Source organism: Lissotriton helveticus, chromosome 5_1 (genome assembly GCF_964261635.1).
Source record: "Lissotriton helveticus chromosome 5_1, aLisHel1.1, whole genome shotgun sequence".
NCBI lineage: Eukaryota > Metazoa > Chordata > Amphibia > Caudata > Salamandridae > Lissotriton > Lissotriton helveticus.
Window position 1 is genome coordinate 764,205,760 of NC_136065.1, and position 24,152 is coordinate 764,229,911.

The 24,152-nt window shown below is 39.7% G+C and overlaps 1 long non-coding RNA gene across 1 annotated transcript in view; it reads right to left on the minus strand.

The window, feature by feature from the left end:
• Positions 1-3,721: 3,721 nt before the first annotated feature.
• Positions 3,722-24,152, minus strand: part of LOC144753368 (uncharacterized) — a 53,975-nt gene continuing 33,544 nt past the window's right edge. Inside the window, exons 2-3 of the long non-coding RNA XR_013594320.1 lie at positions 4,486-4,577; positions 3,722-4,207 (exon numbers count right to left, since the gene is read on the minus strand). This is a non-coding gene — a long non-coding RNA (uncharacterized LOC144753368). The remainder of the gene's footprint in view (positions 4,208-4,485; positions 4,578-24,152) is intronic.

The window sequence follows — 24,152 nt, forward strand, 5'->3', positions numbered from 1 at the left end:
TTACAGAAATCTAATCCTTAAAAAAACGTCATTACCTTCATTCAAACGACAAAGCAGCGGCCTATAAGAATCTTCAGAAAACACTCCAACAGATATACACAGTAAGTATCTGTAAAACTCTACAAAACTACAGAGACTGTCATCAAAGATACATTTAAGAAAAAATAGGTTAGTATTTGTGGGGGGAGACCCTTCAACTTTCCATAATAATGTGGTAAAAGCATGCAGTGTAAAAACATGCGTTGTTAAAAAAAAGCGTGGTTAAAGCTCTTACAAATAAAAACCACGTTGAAAGAGATGCTTTCCATTACATAAGTAAAGTGTGAGTACCAAAGAAGCAAGTTTATAACTGTGACTAGGTAGCAATATAAAACAAGCATTTACAACCCAGATAAAGAATTAGTATGCCTTTACCAATACCTTTTTAGCCTGAAAGAAGAAGATAGACACTGAAAACCAAAACAATAAAGCAAGTCGCCCAAGAAGTCAACACAGCACAGTTTTTAAAAATAGAAAATCACTTATTGTACCAGTTTTTTATATTTACAGAAATCTAATCCTTAAAAAAAACATAATTTCCTTCAATCAAACCAAGCAGCGGCCTATAAGAATCTTCAGAAAACAATTCAACAGATATACACAGTAGTCACCACGGGCCCGACGGGGGCGATCCGCCCACCATCCTTGCAGCAAAGACCCACCGCCATATTACAATGACTGGGGGTTCAGCGGCGGTCGGAAAGACAGTCCGCTGCTTTTCCGCCTGGTCGACAAGTCGACCGGGAGAAAAAAGGTTCAATATGTTGGCGGTGTCTGAAAGACACTGCAAGCCATATTACAATGTGGCCGTGAACATGGCCACGTGCCGCTACGGAAAGGCATGTGGAGTTTCCTAGCGGGGGCCAGTTGTGGGCCCCCAGGGACTCCGGGGGGATGTGGGGGGTGCACATGGGCACCCCCCTGCCTTTCAATGAACAACATGGCAGGCATCGCGTGGTGCCTGTCACGTTGTGCATTGAAACACACAACCTGCCTTTGTGGCATTACGAAGGGCGGTGCTCTCTGCACTGCCTGCTGCAATGTTGCAGATGCACCATGCGCCCGCCAGTGTGGCGGGCGCACCCTAATCGGGAGTGTGGGACCGCCGCACCTCCAGTGGGCGGTCCTGTTTCCCAAGGGTATGGGGCCCTTAGTATGCCACTGCCACGCTTTTTTTTTACCACACAAGTTTTTAGCTCAAAGATGCTTTTCCAACGCATACCATTACCACTCATTTAAAAAAAAAAATGTAAAAACTTTTTTATTTGCATTTTCAAAACAGTGCGATACAATAGTCAGTAAGGATATAAAGCACATTGAGCACAGTATTCTTTCATCAGAAACCATTATGTGTAATACACAAGTACAAACATATCTGAATCCAAAAGTTGTGTCATGGGTTTCCATCACTTTCATTATTTCTAATGCATCATTCGGAATCAGAGCTAGAACTATCATCATCCGAGGGTGGATCACAAATGTCCCCTCTATATTTATTCCATGCCCCCCAAACTTTACTCCATTTACGGGGACATCCCCTATTGCGGAACACTGCCCGTTCTGAAATCATAGCTGCATCCATATCATGTTTCCAGGCCGCTAGCGTAGGTGACTCCATCCCACCCCATTTCTGCGCTATGTTCCTCTTTGCCATCAGCATACCCAATGTCATCCAACCCTGTCCCGAACCTCATTTTTTTTTTAAACCAATGTATTTGTGGGGGGAGACCCCACACTCTCCCATCTTCCCGTAATTATGTGATAAAGCATAAAACATTTGTGGGGGGAGACACCCCAGAACCCCCCATTTTCCCTTAAATAAGTGGTAAAATCTTGCGTTATAACAACTTGCATGAGATAAAAAAACATGGGTTGTAAAAATTATGTGGTAAAATCATAACGAGCAAGAAAATTGCTAATTGTGAAAGCTGTTTCACACACAAAGAACAAAGAGTAATTACAAAACAAGCAAGTGCATAACAGTGACTGTAATCCAATATATTTTCCCAAAACTTTTAAGAGTACTTACCTCTCAGCAATTAATAATAAAAAAAGGAAACATGTAAAAAAATAAAAAAATATATATATTTTTTAAACAGATAATCAACAATGTCCTGCAGCAAGGAAGCAACATATGTCAAATCTCGGACAGGTAATAACCTTCTATAATATGGTGGGTACTTCTATTGTAAAGATAAATCTGTTGAACCCAGATGTCATTGGAAGTGTGTGCAATATTTCTCATCCCATTGCACAGGCAGATCTGTTACTCTGAAAGAAACCATGTTTAGGACAACAGACCATAACCACGCTGCCTCTGCAATGGAAATAGAAGTACAGGAACATGTCCAATAAATTAAACTTCTAGCACACACCGCCAATGAAAACTGTGGTACAATACTGAGGGAAGTGGCTCAGAACACACCTTTGGATGTTGCTGGTAGCATGCCCTCCATCCCCAACCTCAGACGAATGGTTCAAAGAGAAAAAGTGACAAGTAACCCCCACCACATAACACCCGCAACTTTGTAGACATTAAAATCTCTAATGAATTATTGCTCACTTTCTCTAATGAAAACTTTCTTTTGCACAATAATGGAGACATTCGTAAAAGAATTTTAATTTTTAGCACTAACCATAACCTTATAACCCTTGAGAACAGTCCAGTTTGGACGATGGATGGTACTTTCAAATCAACATCCTATCCATTTTCTCAAATTTACACTGTTCATGCTAATACAAATAACACAACAATCCCTTTAGTGTATGTTTTGCTGCCTGACCAACAATCTTCTACGTACACTGATTTTTTGTCTGTAATAAAAAGCAAAACCGTGAATAAAAGTCCTCGAACAGTAATTATTGATTTTGAATTGGCAATGATTACTACAATTACAAAATTATACCCAGAAACGCAAATCCAAGGATGTTTCTTTCATTTTTCGCAGGCTTATTGGCGTAAGATTCAGAAATCCTCCTTGATTGAGGACTATTTAGCAAGCAGCAAACTACAATTTGAATTTTGAAAACTAACAGAGTTGTGTTTTGTACCACCTGAGAGTGTAGATGAGTACTACACTGCAATTACAGGATCCGATTTGTTTTCCCCAAATGAAGAAAAATTGGCATTAATACTAAATTAATTTGAGGATACGTGGATTGGCCGTCTATGCAGGTCAGGCCGTAGGAGTATCCTAGAATGGTGGAACTGCTATTCAACCTGCTTGGAGGGTGGTGCAAAAACAAAAAATGCCATTGAGGAATGGCATCATTCTTTTAATAAAACTGTATCTAAACATCATCCTAATTTTTATCATTTCCTGGAAATTTTGAAAAAGGAGCAAAGTTTCCAGGAAATGAGACTAGGTCAGGTAGCCTGAATCCTCAAATTTCCAAGAAAAGCAAAGAAATGTCTTAGAGACTATTGGCTAAACTTCAACAATTTACGTTGATGGTGGCTTCTGACTACCTTGACAGTATTGCGTACATTTTATATTACTGATTTAAAAAAATACTAACATAATTTCGAAATTACTTGTCATTTTTTACTCTATCAACAATTCATTTGGAATTTTTGAAAATGTTTTTCACTTAAAAAAGGAAAGTTGGGGTTCCTACCTTCAGTTGTCTTCTTTTTTCAACTTATTGGGACTGCAAAATTTTCCTTGAGTCACCATGAGTCAACAACTCCTATCACCACGATCTTTTTCAAAGCCTTTTTTTTATTTTGTAAAAAACTCCCAGAATAATCCATATTTTTCACAAAAAAAACCAAAATCCAGGAAAATTTGATAAATAGGCAACTATATTAGCCTCAATCCATTGCATAACTGGATTCTCCTTTTATCCACCATAAATTTTGCAATGATCAGTTCCAAAAAAATTGCATTTTTTTGCCTTAATCCATAAAGAAAATGCTTTTTGATATAAAAGTTTTAAATATTTTGAGAAACTCCAAAATCAAATGAGTAACAACAGAAGGCAACTATATTAGTCTAAATGCAGAGAATTTAAAACACGAACGTTGATAAGCACTTTGATAAAAAACAATTAAATGTGCAGTACTCAAAAAAATTTCTTCAGCAACAACAGGAACAGCTGTACTTCTCCAAATTTTCAGAATTATGGATATAGTATGAAAGCACATTTACTACCATCTCTGGAACCCCTGAAAAAAGGCATGCCCTGAATTAATGATTCGATATAAACAAATACTGTTATTACAATAAGAAGCATTCTCTTACATTTACATCCTTTTTTTTTTAATAAGCCATTCGTATGGAGGAAATGCAAACAGTAGAATGCATTGGTTTTTAAAAATTGTGAAAACTGAGCCTAATATTAACACTAAATCCTTTTCAAACGATAACACTTCCCACAGATTTTACTTTACATTAGGGGTAACCACCATGTTTTTATTTTTAAAATAAAGTTTGTTAAACGTACCTGTCTGCAAATTGTCCGTCTTCTCATCTTCACCGGAAGGCACTGAAGTCCGGAAAACGTGGAAAATTATCTTGCGCCAGCATCAGCAGATTCTTCAAAAATAGAAGACGAACAAATATTCCAATACAAAGATATTGAAAAGCGTGTGAAAATGTTATACTTTTTTTGCATATGCTTGAAAATAAAAAATTCAAACATTATCAATAAATCGTCTTTTTAAAGCAGAAATGTGTCTGATTTAATTATTTTCAACCCAAAAAATCGTGCATATTTAAAAAAATGTATATATATATATATATATATATTCACTGAAAAAACCATAGGTTATAGACCATATATAGTTAGGAATTAGAATTTAAAAAACCTTTTTTTTACTCACACAAAACCATTGAAATTCCATATATAGTTAGTTAGTTGCACTAACTATATATCGCGCACCCGCAATCCACTGCTGATCATGTCACATATTACATCATTCATGACATGGTCAGTGACATCACTGATGACATCACTGATGACATCTCAAATGACAGTGGAAGTATACTTGTCTGGACGAAGGATTTAGTAGGTGCATGACTGAATGTATGAGTGAGTGATTAAATGTGTCTCACTGAGTGCATGGGTTAGTGACTAAACTGTCTTAATTTGTGCATCATTATGTCTGTTGTTCTGTAAACTGCTGCATGTGTTGATCAGTAGCTATATGATTAACTATATGGGTTATTGATTGATTGTCCAAGTATTTGTATGGGAGACTGAGTGTGTGTGTGGCTGGCTGGGAGGTGTGTGACTCTGTGCAGATCAATGTGTACTTGTATCAATGATTGTATAAGAGAGTAAGTATGTGTTAGTTTTTTTTTGAAAATGTAAGGTGCTCTATGTTTAACTGTATAGACAAGAAAATGGAAGTGTGATTGATTCTTTACAGGACTGACTAGGTGTGTGAGTAACTCCATGGATGAGTGGCAAAGTGTGAGTGTCTGTATAGGTGTATGAGTGCATATGATAGTGTTGTAAAGATGAGTGATGGTATGTATGAATGATTGTATGGGTGAATGAGTGAATGTGTGTGTAGACGTAGGAATCAGTGAGTGCGTATGTAGTAACTAGTATTGGTGTGTCAATGGTTTCAAAAATTATACTCTGTATTTAACACTGGGTGTAACAGAGGTTATATTAAAATGTGAGGAGATGCATTGTATTGTCACATGAATGATATCATCAGTAATGTGGTCATTGATGTCAAATGAGATGTCATCAGTGATGTCATCAGTGATGTCATTTGAGATGTCATCAGTGATGTCATCAGTGATGTCACTGACCATGTCATGAATGATGTAATATGTGACATGATCAGCAGTGGATTGCGGGTGCGCGATATATAGTTAGTGCAACTAACTAACTATATATGGAATTTCAATGGTTTTGTGTGAGTAAAAAAAGGTTTTTTAAATGCTAATTCCTAACTATATATGGTCTATAACCTATGGTTTTTTCAGTGAATTTTCAAGGTTTTGTAAATGCTAATTCCTAACTATATATGGTCTATAACCTATGGTTTTTTCAGTGAATTTCATTGGTTTTTTAAAAGCTAATATCTATATCTGTAAAATATATTCTTTATTACGTGACGTATCACGTAGCCACGTGAGACGCCTCATGACAAGTCGCATAACCGTGACGTATCGGCTCTGCAGCGCAAACAAAACCCGTAACGTAAGCGCGCCGGAGCACGCTTACAGATATATATATCTTTTTTAACCTTAATTAGCCAAAATCCACACGTGCACATATCTTGAGGCCTTGCAAAGGCACATCAAACAAACAGTCCCTACAATTTTTCAAAGTTTTCTTGATAATCTATTCCATTTTTTTTGTTTTTTACTGTTTCTCTTGTTACGCTTACCGGGACGCTACCCGGTACGCGAACCGGATGCTCCAAAAACACAAGATGGCGGACTCCCGTTACGCTGCCGGTTAGCTGCCCGGTTCGCGTACCGGGAAGCGCCTCTACCGCGAAAAAACACAATTTTTTTTTTTTTGCCCCGCGGGGGACTTTAATATCCCCTTCATCAATCCTAGGGGGTCAGGAGGGGTTTACCTTGCCCCCTTTCCTTCATTTCCCCCTTCGTTTTTCACCACATCTTGTCTCTCGAACCTACCGAGAAACAAGATGGCGACCGCTCCGGACTGTTTACAATGTTGACAGCTACGCTGCCGGTTAGCTGCCCGGTGAGCTGCCCGGTTCGCGTACCGGGACGCGCCTCTACTGCGAAAATTTTTATTTTTTTATTTTTTCCCCCGCGGGGCACTTTAATATCCCCCTGATCAATCCTAGGGGGTCAGGAGGGGTCTACCTTGCCCCCTTTCCTTCATTCTCCCCTTCGTTTTTCACCACATCTTGTCTCTTGATCCTACCGAGAGACAAGATGGCGGCCGCTCCGGACTGTTTAGAATGTTGACAGACACCGGAGAGCCAATCAGCTTCGCTTCGCGAAGTTCCGTTACGCGCCAGGTACGCGAACCGGGGCGCTGCCCGGAGCGCGCTTACAGATATATATCTTTTTTTGAACGTTAATTTCTCAAAATCCACTGGAGCACATATCTTGAGACCTAGCAAAGGCACATCGGGCTAACAGTCCCTACAATTTTGCCAAGTTTCGTGCAAATCCATTCAGCCGTTCGGGCTAAAAGTGAGGCCAACCGCCCTATGGAAATTAACATGGGAAAAACACGTTTTGGAAGGGTCCCGCGGGACAACATTTTTTAAATTTTTTTTCCGATTTTCGCGGGGGGAGCGCACGGTAAGCGCACCTGGGAGCGTACCGGGGAGCGTACCATGGGGAAAAATAGTGAAAAAAATTAGTGTAAAATAATCATTTTGAGTGATCAGAGGTAGGGTAGCTCTGAAAAGAGCTTTTGGGTTCTGTGGCTGATTTAGGTACCTACAAGTACATCCCACACACACGCACACACACACACCCCACACACACACCCACACACACACTCTTCACACACACACATCTCACACACACACACACCCCACACACAACCCTACACCCCCACACCCACACACTCCCCACACACCCACACCTCCATCCACACCCAAACACCCCACACACCCACACCGACACCTTACACATCCACACCCACACCCACACACCCACACACCTCACAGACACCCAGGCTGTGTCCGGCCGAGACAACGCCCGGACACAGCCTGCTCCGAAACTGACGTGAGCAGTTGGGAGGAACATTACACGAATTGGTGACACAGAGACCATTGAAAGGGAGGTATAGGTATGCCCTCCTACACAGGAGAAACAAAATACCAATGAATGGGTGTAGGGTGAAGATACACAAGCCCTGAAGAAATTGCCGTGAGTTTTCTAATAGGCAATGAAGCATGTCGGCATTTTAACACGAGCAGACTAACAGCCTAGCTAGACTAGCAGACTAGCAGCCTAGAATAAATCACAGAAGGCCAGCTAGTATTAGCTCACTTTTAACGCAGTGGGGTTCTATCTTGCTATACACATATGTAAATGTAGGTGTACTTATATAGCGCAAACCTGTCACCCAAAGGGCTTCCTGGCGCTTGCTTAGGGAACCCGTCCTGGTATTCCCCTGTGAGAAACCCCGGCAGGGTGTCCACAAGGTGAAAGCCAGGCATCCCGCCGCGAGGGGCCGTAGTGGAGATTAAGCAAGCTATTGCCCAGAGTTGCAGAGTGTGACCCCGTGATTCGAGTAGGCACCGGAGCGAGAATTGTCGAGTCCGTGGAATTTTGAGCCCGAGACCCGCCGAGGCGGGGAATCGAACCCTGGTCCACGGTCGATCTCAGCTTCCGGGTCTGCCGCCTCTAACCACTGAGCCACGCTTCATATCTGGGTGTATATGCAGGCACTGGTACCCTAGCACCTTCACCTACTTTTATTCTTTTTCTTTGACACTTCACAATTTCTGTTCGAGTGGTGCACGCTGATGATGAGATCCTAGGTGGCAGGCGAGTACCTTCCTGCAGAGCCTTCATGGTGATACTCCCGTGAGGCGACACCACTCTTTTCCTCATGATTTTCTCATCTTGATTCTCATCTAACTGCTGTGTCTAAACCCCCCCTACCTGTGCTTTTCTCACTAGATGTGGGTGGCAGGTGAGGTAGAGATTGGTAGAGTTAGATGGGCAAACAGTGTTCTATGTTTTAAAGAGTCAGAAAGTGGTGCACCTGGTCTAGAAACATTAGCCTGTAGAGATGGCAATGTCCCCATCCTAATGGAGATATAGGAGGGCCTAGTCAAGGATAATCACATCACCATAAGTAACAGGTCCAGCACTGTGACATATATATTGGAATATACCAAGGCAGTTTGTGGAAAAAGTGTCATCAATTGCCCAAAGGTGTCCTTTAAAACCATTTCCAGACCTACCCCAGTCAAAGTGCCTAGGTCATTTCCACCACAGTGCAAAATTATACGGTCAGGGTGTGGCAGATGGTGAAAGGTTTTCACCAATGGTATCAATTGATGACATCTCAATCATCTTTGGCCAATCCATTTTATGTGCATATTTGGTAAATCAAGGTTGTGAAAATTTCTGATAGCTGCATACCTTTGAGCCCGGTGAATGTAGCTGTGTCCAATAATCCAGACAGAGTACATGGTGAGAGGAGGTTCTGGTGCAGTCAGATGAAGTGTAGGAATGAAATGGCAGTTGGAACAGTAGGAGTTTGCAAAAAAAAAACTGTGTAGTTTCAGTGCTCTTGAATCACAAGCAATGATTGGGGGATTCAGATAGTTGAAAACTGAAAGTTAGGGTGCATGGTTGTGCTCTGTGAAAGAAGTCATTTGAATGGTCAAGAAAAAGTAATTAAAAGAAAGATAGCACCTGATAAGCTGGTTTATTGATAGATCAAACATCCTTGCTGAGTTCATTTGCAACATTGTAGAATAAACTTTTAACCCTGAGAGCTCAGTGAGGAGGGAGTTGCTATGGTAGCAGGTAGAAAGGGCTGAGGGGGGGAAGGGTGTTGATTTGAAAATAGAGAGGGAAGAGTTTTGATTGGTTACCATGAGGAATATGTGTGTAGAATTAGAGGTTCTCTGTGCCATTCATGGTTGCAGTGCCTGGAGTACATACCTTTTGCTCTGCTAAAGAAATATTGGTGTGTGTATCTGACACTGTTCTCAATCTCCCAACGCATTTGTAAAGGTGAGTTATGATTCATTCAATATAGATAGAGAGTTCAGATTAAGAAGCACATTGAGCTTCTTTGCTGTTGGTTTGTGTGATGCTTTTTGAAAATGCATGGTATCAATATTTGCAATAGAGAGGAAATGTATTTTGTAAAATAGTGAGTTTTCAGAACTGAAATGGAATTCTTGTACATAGGACCTGCGCTGTGTTTCTAAAATGTTATTCAAAAAACGATTTTGGGGCAAATCAATGGTTTTACATTTTTGAGAAGGAATAAATAGTGTGTGCATGATTACATAAAAATATTTGAACCTTTCACAATCATATCACCTGTGTTACCTCAGATTAGGAAGCAGAATGAGCTTCTTTGCTGTTGGGTTGCGTAATTTTTTGGGTAATGCCTGGTAGGAATGTTTGCAATAGAGAGGAAATGTATTTTGTAAAATAGTGAGTTTTCAGAACTGAAATGGAATTCTTGTACATAGGACCTGCGCCGTGTTTCTAAAATGTTATTCAAAAAACGATTTTGGGGCAAATCAATGGTTTTACATTTTTGAGAAGGAATAAATAGTGTGTGCATGATTACATAAAAATATTTGAACCTTTCACAATCATATCACCTGTGTTACCTCAGATTAGGAAGCAGAATGAGCTTCTTTGCTGTTGGTTTGTGTCATTTTTTTGGTAATGCCTGGTAGGAATGTTTGCAATAGAGAGGAAATGTATTTTGTAAAATAGTGAGTTTTGAGTACTGAAATGGAATGCTTGTACATAGGACCTGTGTTCTGTTTCTAAAATGTTATTAAAAATACGATTTTGGGGCAAATCAATGACTTTTACATTTTTCAGAAGGAATAGATAGTGTGTGCATGATTACATAAAAATATTTGAACCTTTTATAATCATGTCACCTGTGTTACCTCAGATTAGGAAGCAGACTGAGCTTCTTTGCTGTTGGGTTGTGTCATTTTTTGGGTAATGCTTGGTAGGAATGTTTGCAATAGAGAGGAAATGTATTTTGTAAAATAGTGAGTTTTCAGTACTGAAATGGAATGGTTGTACATAGGACCTGTGTTCTGTTTCTAAAATGTTATTCAAGGTCAAGGTCAAAAGTTACGTTTATTTAGATCATAATCTTTAAACCAATACACAGTGCTTACTTGCAATAAACTATCAACAGTCATCAAAATTCATACAAAATTATCCTTAATTTCATTCCTTTAAAATATCGGTGTAAATGGACTTCCCCCAGACAGATGGCAATTGACACCAGGTACACATATTATCAGCAATTCCAATGATTTTCCTAATAAAACTCATAAAACCAATTATCTCTAGACAATTCCATTTAAAACATTAAAATCTATTACTGATTTATTATAACACTATGTACCCTTTTTAAAAATTTCCCAAGTGCGATTGCGATATCAATGCTTGGAAGTTCTGTTATTAGCTCAAGTGCTTGTCTCCTGTTCTTTATATCATATTTTATAAATATTGGGCGCAGCCAAAGTTTACGCTGTTCTAAATTATTTAAACAGTCTAGCAAAAAGTGCACGATGTCCCCTTTTGTGCCCAGTCTGCATTTGCAATGCCCATTAGGGTCCAACATTTTGGTTTTAAATTCTTTATTTGATAACCATGGGTTGATCCCAATACGTAGTCTTAGGATCTCTTGTCTAAGCCACGTGTTAGGCAATAGATCCAAGTAAGGGAACCAGGATTCCTTTGCCCATGCCTTCATCATGAAATCCACTGATATTTTCTTCTCTAGATATTCCCTATCCATACTTCTTGTAGACATTTGACCATTAATACGTAATTCCTGTTTTGAGCACTCTATAGTTAGCGCCTCACAAGACATATCCACTTTTATATTTTCACAGGCCTGTAACATTCTCCTCTTACACATTTTAGCCCATTTTAGGTCACTTCGTTGTATTTCGTTTCGGCACCAATGTGCAATTTTTTTATCGTTTTCTAGGCGTTTCCAGAACCGAATTACTGCACATTGCGTCTGAACTCCCCAAGCTGTTGTTCCTAGCTCTGTTCTTATGGCTTGAACCATTGCCGATGGGGGTAGGGATAAGAGCTTTTTCATGCATTTTCCTTACTCTATGTCCCAGGCTCCCCTACCGCTCAAATAAAGGACCTCCGCTCCATAGAGGACTTGTGGTGGAATCATCGCGTTAAATGCTTTCAATAATGGCCGATGAGACTTATCCCCATAATCCCGGTTAAACATTTTTAGACCAGCAATTGAGGTTTGTGACTTCGCTTTTTGGGCTTCGAGGTGTGTTTGCCAATTTAATTTTTTATCGAACCACACACCTAGATATCGGTATTCATTTACGGATTCTAATTTAAGATCCCCTAAAAACCAATTAAACTTGATCGCTTTTTTACCAAAGCATAAGATTTTTGTTTTGTCTAGATTTACCTTTAAAAACAGCTTTTTACAATATTCATTAAAATAATTCAGTTTCCTTTGTAAGCCAATTTCTGTTTGATCCACTATCACTAGATCATCTGCATATAGCAGACACGACACCTTTTTGCCATCCATTCTTGGACTGGCGCTACCCTTTACTTCGAGGTATTTCGGTAAATCGGCTAGAAAGATGGAGAATAACTGGGGGGCCAGTACGCAGCCTTGCCGCAGGCCATTTTCAATGGGAATTTTTGGCGTTAGTGTCCCCTCAGTATCCCTGATAACTTGGGCCCAATTTTCCCGGTGCAATTCTTTTAATATCATCAACAAGTCACTTGGGATATTTTTCTTAGTTAGTATTTCCCAGAGACAGTCCCGGTCTACCGAGTCAAATGCGGCTCGGAAGTCCACGAAGCAGCAACAGAGTTTTCCGTTCTGTTCCGTCGATTTCCTCGCCATTGCCCATAGGGAGAAGCAGTGATCTATTGTTGAATGACCTGCTCTAAACCCTCCCTGTTCGATTGGTATTATTGAGTACTCTTCCACCCAGGCGTTCAGTCTGTTAAGGACAAGTTTTGAGAAGACTTTTGCCCCTATGTCCAGGAGATTTATCAATCTATAATTTTGCGGTTCCCCTGGGCTACCCTTTTTGTGGATAGGTCTGATTATTGCCCCCTTCTAGTTTGATGGCATTTTTCCCTCTGTTAGGATTAATTGGAAGAGGTTTGAGAAAAACTGTGCCCACCATTTTGTTTGGGATTTAAGGATTATAGCTGGGAGGTTATCCGGCCCTGCTGCTCTAGTTAGGTTCAACTTCTTGATTATTTCTCCAATGTGGTCTTCTGTGAAATCTGATTTAAATTCGTCTGAGATTTCCTGCCACCCTGGTAGAGCTCTTACTCCTGGGACTAGTCTAGCTTCATACAGTTCCCTTATATATTTGTCCCAGGCTGCCTCACTTACGACGCATATCATTTCTCCTGCAGGGGGAGACGATGCTGCTTTTATCAATTTCCAAAATTGTCTCAGATTCTTATTTTCAATTGATTCTAGCAGCTCTCCCCAGCATTTCTCTTTGTACTCCATTTTTGCATCAAGGGCCATCTTCTTAAGCTCTACTTTTAGGGAGTTTATATATTTTTTCCTCTCTAGGTTAAATTCTTTCCTTTGTTTTCTAGCTTCTGCCCTTATTTCTCTTTTTTTAATTTGGCAGTCCATTGAGAACCATTTCAGGCGGCTGTCGCGATTTGTTTGGCCTTTACTTTTATTCTTCTTTAGTTCTATCCTAAGACATTCGACTAATTGGGCAATTTTCTCCTCGTACCATTTTAGATTTAAGTTTTCTAGATTTACCAATTCTATCTTTTGTTGGAATGATTTTAACTTTTCCACATAATCTTCGGTTACTCTGGTTGTTGCCCTTTTTGGATAATCTAATTCTTGGTGAATCACCTTTTCCCTTGGTTCCAACCTTCCCCATTTTAAACTTACCGAAAGCAGATTATGGTCACTACCTTCACCATTCAGTACTTTAAAGTCCTGCACTAAGTTGAAGTTCCATGCTGGCATAAAGACATAGTCAATTGGGGAGTTTTGTAAACCTTTTTTAAAAGTCTTCTTTGCAGGGCACTCTGATTTGGACCTGCCATTTAGGCAGAAGAGTCCCTTTTCCCCCAAATAATTGGCCAATTCCCGATCCAGCTTTGAGGGGTCACATGTTGGAAACTTTGCATATGTTATTCCATAGGCGTCTAGTAGTTCTGTGCACCAACGATCGGTCTTCCCTGGGTATAGTTTATGGTTAAAATCCCCTAAAATTAACAATATGTCTGAAGTGTACCTTTCAAAAATATGATCTACGTCCTGTTTAAAGTTTCCCATCTCTCTTGCATAGTCCTCTACATTGTCCCATTGTATAAATACATTTACAACAATTATCTTTGCATATGACTTATCCAGACAGAGATGGTTTATCCTACATGCCAATAACCATTTACACTTTACTTTTAACATTGTCACATTTCTTAGTATCTTCGTTGAGATAAGCGTCATTATTCCCCCTAAGGGGCGACCAAATCTTTGTCTCGTTGCCGGTCGATTTAGTTGGTAATATCCCTCGAAGAAGGGGGTTTCGCCGCATGCCCAAGTCTCTTGTAGGCAGGCAATTGCTACTTCGTTTATACGAAGCTTTAACTGTTCCCTTTTTAAATCATTGCCTAGCCCGTTTATGTTCCACGTTAAGAGACTTAGGGCATTCGGCGACCCTCTCTCCTATTCTATTTCGCTCAGACCCCCGACTACCTCACTTTCCTCCACATCGCACTCGATTGAGTCCCCTAGATGGCTACATTGACTAAAATTGCCCAACCAATCCTCATTCGCTGTGTTATTTATCACCACCTTTAGACGGTTATCCCCTTCATCTTTACCCTGGTGTATTCTCACCTGTCTCTTTCCCAGACCTGCGTGGCAGCTTAGGAAGTCCCTTCCTGTGAATACTTTCCCCCTTAGGTCTTTTTCAGTCAGTACCTTTACTCCTTCTTGGAGAATCTCACTGGCTTCCCTCAGAATTGCCTTTCTTACCAGATCTGAGTGTAACAATACTTTTGTTATTTCCCCACCTGTGGTGCTGTCTATAAAGCCCACCTGTCTTAAATCTTTTGTGTCAATCCCACTCAAGCTTACACATTTTGAGAAGATCGCCAAGATTTGTGATCTATTTAGGGGTTTTATTTTTCTTGACTTCTTATCCCTTTGGCCTTCTTCTGCTGGTTCTAGGTAGACCCATTTATTGTTCCCCTGATCATATCCTTTCTCTGGGAGTTCTAAAGTTTTCTGTCTTGGTCCTTCCTTCCCTGTTACTCCCGTTTCTATCTCTTGTGGCTGATAAATTTCTTCCGCTTTCCTATGTCTCAGGGGGGTCTGCCTTTGACTTTTTAATGAGGGGGTTATTCTCTGGCTTATGGGTTTATTCTTTTGTACTGTCCCTTTTGGGTCCTTGCCTTTCTTACTCTTTTCTTGTATGTTTTGAACCTTCCTTAATGTTTCTATTTCCGAAGGTCTGGTCGGGACAAAGGCCCGAGCCATAATGTTTAGTGTATCTCCGGTTTCTTTTTCCTTCGACTTCACCTTTGGCCCTACCTGCGTGGCCTGCTTTTTTCCCGCTCTACCTTTAGTGTGAATTATTACATGGTCACATCTCCTTCTTATCAACATTGGGCGCCTAAAGATATAGACATTTTCTGGGGGCTCTATCCGACTACTTTCCAAGCTTTGTTCCGTAGCTTGGGGGGTTCCTACTGGCCTTATCAGGGTAGACATTTGGCCTTTGATTCCAGTCAACTCATCCTCTATCTTCTTTAGGTGTTGCTTTTGAGAATTCAGAACTCCATTATTCAGCAATGAGACTTCGAGGATCTCTTGCAGAGTTTTTTGCAACATTAATAGAAGATCCATCATTGAGATGGTAGGGGCCATTGAGAGGTCAGGGTCATGTTGGCTATTTATCTCTGGGATTATGTGGCTTCTGATTTTCCCAGTATTCTGCAAATTTGAGTTATTTCCCCTTTCTTCACTCAATGGTACTTGGCTGGGGGATACCTCCCAAACAAAACTTGTCTCCAGGCTGACTCTTCTCGCTTGATCTTCATTCCCCGATACTTGGGGGGAGAACAGTTTTGGGGATGAAGATAGCCGAGGTACCAGCAAATTTGAATTCTGACTGTTTAGTATTAGATTTATTAATAGGGGATCCTCCAGCTCTTCTTCCTGTTCTTTTTCTGGCGTTCCTCTCAGGTTTTGATCCTCTTGAAGCACGTTATCTGTTCCTCTATTTGTTGTCTTGGAGTCCTCCTCATCAGAGTCCACATTTATTGCCGTTGGGTTTTGGATTTTATAGTGTTTACCTAAGAAATCCTTTACTGGGTTTGAGGGCTCTGTAGTCTGTTTTTTAAGGGATGTTAGAGAGCACCCTTTTTTTTACTTGCGGGGCCTTTTTTGGTCCTTTTTTACATTTCCCCTTCTTGCGTCTCTTCACGGAAATATCCTCCTGGGAAATCAGACTCTCTTGGCTCTCTTCCCTTAAACTGGACTCAGCCGGTTGTTCGCTCGTCTCCGGGCTGGAATCTTGTGCCTCCTTCCGCGCTTTCTTTCTTAATTTGCGGCCCATACCGTTTTATAGGATTAAACTGGTGGGGGTTTATTTATTTATTTTTTTACATTTTTTTTTCCCTATTTAACTTGCTTTCTTTTTACTGTACAGAGTGGGTTACTAATCACCAATTAATATTCATATATTCTGGCTTGAACATACACTCCTCCACACTCCTCCACACTGTAGCTGACTTACCTCTGTTGTGCACTATCCACCAGCCTGCCTTGCCAAGGATTAATGATGCAAATCTCTTCCTTTAACTCCTTCTCTGGGGGTGTTTTCAGTATTTCAGTGTTTTCAGTTTTTCCACTGTTTTCCCCCAGTTGGGGCGCCCAGAGGCTCAATGGTCAGGGCTAAAAGGTCGACTCTAGGAGGTCCCAGGTAACCGTTTTATAAAGCTCCCCCTAGGGGCACCTAGGAGCGCAGTTTGCCGCTTCTCGCGCCTTTCTGCGTCTCCCAGTCCCAGGTTTCTCTGGCCTCAACCAGGGGTGCCCAAAGCTTTGTCGACTTGGTGCAGCTACTCCCGAAAGGCGCGGAAGTGAGGGTGGGGTCAGTTGGATTCACCCCTCCGCTGTACCGCGCCTCGCAGCACAAACAGTCCAGACAGCTGCGGGGGGACACACCCCTCGGCTCACGTCTCCAGCTGCACCGAGCGCGGCGCCTCGGCGTTTAGAGACAGAAGATGCCTCCTAAACTCGCTGGGCATTTTTCGACGCTTTTCTCCCGCGACGGTCCCTGATACAGTTCCCGGCTCCCAGCTCTGGGTTTCCGCGGCGTCCGCGGCGTTTTCGCTCAGTTTGGTCCGGCGTTTAGTCCGGCGTCTCTCTCGTGATACTCCTCGTGATACTCCTCCTCTGGTGCTTCCGGCAAGGCGAGGCGGGGCGTAGCGGCAACAGAAGTCCTTATTCAAAATACAATTTTGTGGCAAATCAATGACTTTTACATTTTTGAGAATGAATAAATAGTGTGTGCATGATTACATACAAATATTTGAACCTTTTACAATCATGTCACCTGTGTTACCTCAGATTAGGAAGCAGACTGAGCTTCTTTGCTGTTGGGTTGTGTCATTTTTTTGGTAATGCTTGGTAGAAATGTTTGCAATAGAGAGGAAATGTATTTTGTAAAATAGTGAGTTTTCAGTACTGAAATGGAATGCTTGTACATAGGACCTGCGCTGTGTTTCTAAAATGTTATTCAAAAAACGATTTTGGGGCAAATCAATGGCTTTTACATTTTTGAGAAGGAATAAATAGTGTGTGCATGTTTACATAAAAATATTTGAACCTTTCACAATCATGTCACCTGTGTTACCTCAGATTAGGAAGCAGAATGAGGTTCTTTGCTGTTGGTTTGTGTCATTTTTTGGGTAATGCTTGGTAGGAATGTTTTCAATAGAGAGGAATGTATGTTACCTGTGTTTCCTCAAATTAGGAAGTGGATTGTGCAGATGAGGTGATGCATGTCCAGGGGCACAAAGGAGTTGAGGCCTGTGTCCATGAGTGCAATTGAGAGGACTTACCTCCTCTGACCCTTAGACAAACATTATCTAATCTGTGGCCCTTCGACAGGCCTCAATACATTGAGTATAATTGATCGTAACAGGCTGCAGATGAGATGAGGCGTGTTCAGGGGTGTAAATGAACTGAGGCCTGTCTAATGGTGCAGATGAGTTGAGGTATATTCTGGGTTGCAGATAAGGTGAGGATTGTCCAGGGGTGCATAGGAGGTGATGCCTGTGTTGAGGAGTGTAGTGGAAGAGAGGTCTGTCCAGGGGTGGAAAGGAGGTGAGGGCTGTGTCTAAGAGTGCAGTGGGGGATAGGCTTCATGAAGTGCAGTCCAGTGCACTCTTAGACACCGGCCTCACCACCTATGCTCCCCAGGACAGTCCTTACCTCATGTGTACAATCTGCTTACTAATCTGAGGAAACACAGGCGATATGATTGTGAAATGTGCAAATATATTTTTTTAAACATGCAGATACTATCTAATCCTTGTCAATAATGTAAAAGTAATTCATGTGCCCGAAATATTTTTTTAGTATTATATTTAAAAAACAGAGATAAGGTCATGTGTAGAAGTATTATAGTGTTTATATTGTTTGCTTATTGTCATTGTTTTGTTGTTTGGTAATAGTGGTCTATAATGATTTTTTTTTGTTTCCCACAGATTTAAATCAAGATTTCAATAGTAAGGAAATATGCCCTTAAGGGAAAGGAGACGAAAAGATTGTAAGCAGAAAAAATCAAAAACAGCAACGGAATTAAAGCAGTCTCCTACAACAAATACTTCAAAAAACAGGAAAAAAGCTCCTGGTAAGACAACTAAGTCTTTCTTACGGAACATATGTAGATAAAAAAAAAATGTTGGACAGAATGTAGAAAAAGAGAAGGAGAGAGCAAATTTGAAGAGGAAGGAGAGATTCCGAAAAAATGTTACTACTGCAGCAGGAGACAATAATATGTATAGGAATAGAAGGCAAAATCAATTTAGGGACATTCGTAAACGAATGTTTCGCAATAGGGTGGTTTTAAATTTGTTAACAAATATTAAAAAAGGTAAATAGAGATCTGCTTTTTATAAGAAAAAGAAAAGTGTAGAGAAGATTGTTGATCATGCTTTTGAAGTTAAGAAAAAAATATTTATTTTAATAATCAATAGAATTAGGACACTTAACAAGACAATTGATGTTTTCAAATCTAACAGTAAATAGAAAAGAGTAATTAATCGGACTAATTTTTGTAAAGTTTTTTCTGGAGAATGGATGCACAGTTCAAGTTGTGAGCCATTTTTTAATGAGGAGAGTTACTTTCAGGAGAATGATTTAGTGCATGCAGTTGACACCAGTGGTCGAGCATATGAGGTGAAAGACGGTTGTCCGATTGAAAAAGAGAAACTTGTGCCTAGAGAACCAGAAGAGGTGTTAACTGATGAAGTTTTAGGGAGACGTACTAAGGGTCCAGTGTAAACTTGGAAGTGTAGTAGTATTTGTAGTGTGCGACAGGAATCAATCGATTTGTTTTGTAATTTCTTATGTACATATAGTAAGTAAACTCTAAAACAGAAAATGAAGATGTTGCAAGACTTAGATCCTTGCAGAGTGAGAGAAAACACAGGTTTGCAAGGGCATTCACTGGCTTGTCTTTCTAGAAAAGTCAGAGTGTTTTTCATCATTTTAGGATGTTAGCAGTGCATCATAACAAAATGAGGAAATTAGTGAGAAGGTTGTATTATGCAAAAAGTCCAGCACTTAAGCTTAAACAATTAAACAGTGCTCTTTTGCATGGAACTGAATTAGATGTGAAGAAGATTTGTGAAGAAATTGAGATTTGTTATTTTAGTGAAAAAGAGGACAGTGTAGAAATTGACACAGAAATTCAAGGGTAATGTGGAAGATAATGTACAGATTTCAACTACAGAAAAGTTTGACCAGGAAATTATCAGGTTTAAGGTGAAATCAAGTGAAAGGCCGAATTTTACTTCTGTGTGTTGTCGACGAACTCATTATAAGCATCAAACTAGATTAGTTGATTTATACGTAAAAAGTGAAAAGATAAATAATTATGAGTGGAAGGATTTTGCAACTTATTTGTGGGTGGAGAATTCTTTTGATTTGAGTTCTGATCAGCGTATTTGTAAATATTGTTATGATAAATTAAATCAAAACAGAATGCCTGCTAGAGCTGTTCATAATAATCTTGAGTTGGTAGACATTCCTCCTGAATTGATGGATTTAAATACATATGAGTGTATTTTGATTCAATGTGTCCATCCTTTTCAGGCAATTGTTCGCATGGAGCCTAAGATAGGGAAATTGCCTCCTTCAGATTTACAGAGAGGATTAAAGGGAAAAGTTGTTTATTTGCCTCTAGATTTCAAGAAAAATATTGATACAATTGGTGTAGAGAAAGTGGAAGAGGAACCTCTGGTTATTCTAGTTAATGGGGTTCCGACAAAGAGTAAGAAAATCTGGCAAGATTTAGTGGATGTTAGGAAAGTCAAAAAGGCAACCTTGTATTTGGTTAGAAACAATGAGTACTACAAACATGTATGTGTTGGAGCAGAGGAAACAGCTGCAGATGAAGACAGTGATTGTTCAGCTGGCCAAAATGAAAACGTTGATGTGTCTAGAAGTGAAGAAATATATGAACATTATACTGTTCATCCTTTGCATTCCAAAGAAGTAATGGGGAATGCAATTGACTTGTTTCAAATGAAATCAGCAAAAGGAAGTCCCATTAGTGTATGGGAAGAAAGTTTGGAAGCTCGTTGTTTTCCACAGCTATTTCCAACAGGTCGAGGTGGACGATATGACGATCGACCACTTCAAATTCCAGCATCTGAATACCGGACTTTAAGATTATATGCTGAAGATCCAAGGTTTCATCAATGCATCCCATATTTGTTTCATCTACTGTATGAAAGTGACTTGTCTGGGCTTTCTTATGCAGTAAACCATATACTGAAAAGTGGAGTACATCTCCAAAATGTTTCAGCGAGGGACTTTATGGAGAAAGTTAATCTGCAAGATAATATTTTGGAATCTCATATAATCAATCTCATGGCATGTCAGCGTGGTACAAACGAGTATTGGTACCATCGTCATGGGGAATTGAAATGTATGCTAAGAAACTTAGGAACTCCTACATGGTTCCTCACTCTTAGCTGTGCCGAGTATGCATGGGACGACTTACTTCAATTTATACGCGAGGCAAATGCAAATATACAAAATATAGAATTCAAAACACCTGGAGAACTGTGTTCTTTGGATCCAGTGAATGTATGCAGATATTTTAATCATAGATTTGAAGCTATGATGTCTTTCATTACCAACAAAAAAAATCCTCCCCTTGGAGAGGTTTTGGATTTCTTTTGGATAAAGGAGTACCAAGCGAGAGGTGCTCCTCACATACATATGTTGTTGTGGATTAAAGATGCACCCAAATTTGGAACAGATTCGGATGAGACAGTGATGAGCTTCATTGAAGAGTATTCATAATGTGCTGTTCCGAAAACTACTGAAGAAAACAGTTTAATGCAACAAGTTTTAAGTTTTCAATCCCATCGTTGTGGAAAGTACTGTCGTCGAAAATTCAGAAACAAGGACAAGTTCTACACAAAATGTCGTTTTGGTTTTCCACGAGCAGTGATTTCTAAAGGAAGAGTAAATAATCTGATGTCTTCTCTGCGACATACTGTGACGAGGAAATCACCCAAAAATACATACAATTTAAAAAGAAACGAAGAGTCCAAGTACATCAACGACTACAACCCAGTGATTTTGTCCATGTGGAATGCTAACATGGATATTCAATTCGTTGCTGACAACTCTATTGCTGTGGCTCGATATGTGACGTCTTACATCACAAAAAAAGAAAAGACAGAACTGAAGGAAATGTGAGAGGACATTTCACATGAAAAGAGTATAAGCAAGAAATTATACAGTTACAGTCTAAAGATGTTGTCACATCGGGAAATTGGAGCATATGAATGATCCGTTCGATTGTCATCAGCAAGTCTATATGCCAAATCTAGAACCATCATTTGGGTGAGTCTAGGTCTTGCTGCAACACGAAACCGAGTTTTGAAATCTGTACAGGAAATAGAGTATTTGGCAGAGAAAGAACCAGAAAGTACAGATATTTTGAAGACAAACATGTTGGATACATACTATCCAAATAGAAGTCCTTATCTTGAGAACGCTTGTCTCTATGAAGTTCTGCAAAGATATATTTATAAGAGGAACATCAAAGAAGATATCAATAATGGAATATATGCTGTCATTGGATGTGAAGGATGTCTAGTGAAACAGAGAAAAGGTCATTTGATTAATCATCGAAAATTGAGTTGTGAAAATCCAGATAAAAGAGAATTTTACTATTTGGCTCTTTTGCAACTCTTTAAACCATGGCGTACAGAAGAGGAACTACTTGGAGATTTTCTCTGTTACGAAGACTCTTTTAATGCAACGAAGGATACCATAGAATGTCCTGTTTTTCCAAATTATCTGCAAATGTTGAATGAAGAAATAGAGCAAGAAGCAACAATTGCTGCAGAGATTGCGAGAGACAGTTCTCAAGACAGTCAGAGTTCTGCTTCATTGAGTCAGGATCCACTAGGAGGACCAATTATCCAAAATGAAGCTGCCACTGCCATGGATGAGGTGGAAAGAGCTATGGAGCGAGCTCAAAAGGATGTAATTAATTTAGAAGATTTGGTGAAACAATTAAACCTTGAGCAGAAACAGATATATGACGAAGTCACGGAACAGGTTGAACATGGATTCAGTCATGAGAAGAAAGAGTGCTCATGTACATCATTTAAGCCTGTCCAACTGTACGTGAGTGGAGAAGCGGGAACTGGAAAAAGTTTTCTGAATAAAGCAATTACAACTTATCTGCAGAAAAGGACTGAATCGCCGCTGTCTTGTGTTGTTACCGCTCCAACTGGGCTGGCAGCACATAATATTAAAGGGATTACTTTACATCGTTTACTGATGCTGCCAGTGGAGCATGATAACAAATTGCAATACCACAAGCTATCTGGAGATGCGTGTTCCGAAGTTTCCAGAGTCCTGAAGAAAATGAAACTTCTTATCATTGATGAAGCATGGTCTCAAATCTAATGCTTGCTTTTGTGCATTTGAGAATGCAAGAAATTCTTAGAACAGAGTATGATGTGTTATTCGGAGGAAAACACATTATTGTTTTTGAGATCTACTGCAGTTGACTCCAGTGAAAGGACAACCAGTGTTTAAAATGGTCACGCATGAAGATACCAGGAAGTGCCTAGGAAGCATTGGAAACGTTAATATATGGTTACATTTCAAATATGCAGAACTACTCCAAAATATGCGGCAGGCAAAGGATGAAGATTATAAAAATATTCTACAAGATGTAAGAATCGGAAAAGTAAGTCAGCATGGGAAAGAAGCTTTACATGGACGATTAATTTCAAATTTGTACCCAAATGAAAACATTCTTCCAGAGAATATTTTTAAGAAAATTAACGAGAAGAAATCTGGCATATGTTTGATGCCTACTCTGAAAGAATGTTCCATGTTCAACAACAAAATGTTAAAGTTAGAAAATGAAGAGATAGTGAAACTGGAAACTATAGATAAAATAGAGCATATGGGAGCAACAATTATTTTGTCAGAAAATTTGAAATCAAAATTGGATTCATTAGAGAAGACTATATCTAAAACTGCTGGTTTTGGAAAGACTCTGAATGTGTGTTTAAATTGTCGTATTATTTTGAAAAGGAATTTAAATGTTGAAAGAGGTCTGGTAAATGGAGCAATGGGTCCTGTTGTTGGTTTTGTGAATTACAAAAATAGAGATGGAATTGAAATTTTAAAAATTAAATTTGATGGCATTGACGAAATAGAACAAATTTGTCGTTGTTCAGCTAGATTTTTGCTTGTGAAAGACTTATATGTTCGCCGAAAACAGTTTCCTGTTTGTTTGGCATATGCAGTGACAATTCATAAATCTCAAGATTTAAGTGTAGATAGTGCTTTGGTGAACATTGGAAGTTCTGTGTTTAAAGAGGGTATGGCATATGTGGCATTATCACGAGTCAGAACTTTATCAGGATTGTACTTGATTGAGTGTGATGAAACAAAGATTTGTGCTGATTTAGATTGTGTTAAAGAATAGAATAGGTTAAGAAGAGAGTATGCTCCACATTTGCCTCAATATACTCTGTTTGAAAAACGTGTGGTAGGCCGAAAAAGTAGAAATGAGAATAATTGCAGTGAGGTACTAGCAAAAAGACAAAAAGTAGATGAAACTGTAATTGTAAGCAGAAAGAAAAAGGATTCTGTTGAAGATGTTGTTGGATTTCAGTTTGAAAACAGTTCTGATGTCAACTGCTATGCTAATGTAC